This window comes from Malurus melanocephalus, unplaced genomic scaffold, assembly GCF_030028575.1.
Source record: "Malurus melanocephalus ecotype Western Australia unplaced genomic scaffold, MMel_1.1 scaffold_6578, whole genome shotgun sequence".
Classification (NCBI taxonomy): domain Eukaryota; kingdom Metazoa; phylum Chordata; class Aves; order Passeriformes; family Maluridae; genus Malurus; species Malurus melanocephalus.
Genome location: NW_026629809.1, coordinates 1 through 1,461, shown reverse-complemented (window position 1 = coordinate 1,461; position 1,461 = coordinate 1). Strand labels below are relative to the sequence as shown.

At 58.2% G+C, this 1,461-nt stretch overlaps 1 long non-coding RNA gene across 1 annotated transcript; it reads right to left on the bottom strand.

The window, feature by feature from the left end:
• Positions 1-161: 161 nt before the first annotated feature.
• Positions 162-1,454, bottom strand: LOC130588562 (uncharacterized). The gene is made up of 6 exons (XR_008966987.1): positions 1,337-1,454; positions 1,161-1,191; positions 896-965; positions 552-655; positions 253-267; positions 162-187 (listed from the first exon to the last, which is right to left on the bottom strand). It is a non-coding gene; the product is annotated as an uncharacterized LOC130588562 (long non-coding RNA).
• Positions 1,455-1,461: the final 7 nt, after the last annotated feature.

Genomic DNA, 1,461 nt, shown 5'->3' with positions numbered 1-1,461 from the left:
ACCTGACCACACCTGTACCTGCGCACACCTGTCCAGGCTCACCTGTGCGCAGCATTTCACACCCATTCACACCTGTCTGTACCTGTTCACACCTGCTCACACCTGTCCACACTCACCTGTCTCACCTGTGTCACTCACCTGCCCACACTCACCTGTTCATATCCATTCACACCTGTCCATGTCTCACCTGTCCCATCTCACCTGTCTCACCTGTCTCATCTTTGTCACACACCTGTCCGTACCTGTTCTCACCTGTCCATGTCACACCTGTCCATGCTCACCTGTGCACACTCACCTGCGCACAGCACACCTGTCTCACCTGTTCACACCTGTCCCACCTGTCCCATCTCACCTGTTCAGTCCCACCTGTGCATCTCACCTGTCTCACCTTTTCACACCTGCCCACACTCACCTGTTCACACCCATTCTCACCTGTCCCTGTCTCACCTGTCCCTGTCTCACCTGTTCTCACCTGTTCTCACCTGTCTCACCTGTCCATGCTCACCTGTCCACACTCACCTGTCTCACCTGTCCATTCTCACCTGTCTCACCTGTCTCACCTGTCCACACTCACCTGCGCACATCACGGCCGCGTCCTCGCCGTGGTGGCAGTTGTGGCTGCCCCAGACCCTCACCTGAGCACACCTGAGCACACCTGAGCTCACCTGAGACACACCTGAGCTCACCTGAGACACACCTGAGCACACCTGTTCTCACCTGTCCCTGTCTCACCTGTCCCCCCTGTTCTCACCTGTCCCTGTCCCACCCTCACCTGTCTCACCTGTCCATGCTCACCTGTCTCTGTCTCACCTGTCTCACCTGTCCATACCTGTCCCTGTCCCACTTGTCTCACCTGAGCACACCTGAGCACACCTGAGCTTCACCTGAGCTTCACCTGAGCACACCTGAGCACACCTGAGCACACCTGGGCACACCTGAGCACACCTGAGCACACCTGAGCACACCTGAGCTTCACCTGAGCACACCTGTCTCACCTGTCTCACCTGTACTCACCTGCGCACATCACCCCCGCGTCCTCGCCGTGGTGGCAGTTGTGACACCTGAGCACACCTGTCACACCTGTCCATGTCTCACCTGTCCACACTCACCTGTCTCACTCGTCTCACCTGTCCCTGTCTCACCTGTCTCACCTGTCTCACCTGTCTCACCTGTCTCACCTGTGTCACTCACCTGCACACAGCACCCCCGCATCCTCACCGTGGTGGCAGTTGTGACACCTGAGCACACCTGTCTCACCTGTCCATTCTCACCTGTCCATGCTCACCTGTCTCACCTGTCCATTCTCACCTGTCCACACTCACCTGTCCACACTCACCTGCGCACAGCACCCCCGCGTCCTCGCCGTGGTGGCAGTTGTTGTCCCCCAGACCCTCACCTGAGCACACCTGAGCACACCTGAGCACACCTGAGACACACCTGAGCACACCTGGGACACACCTG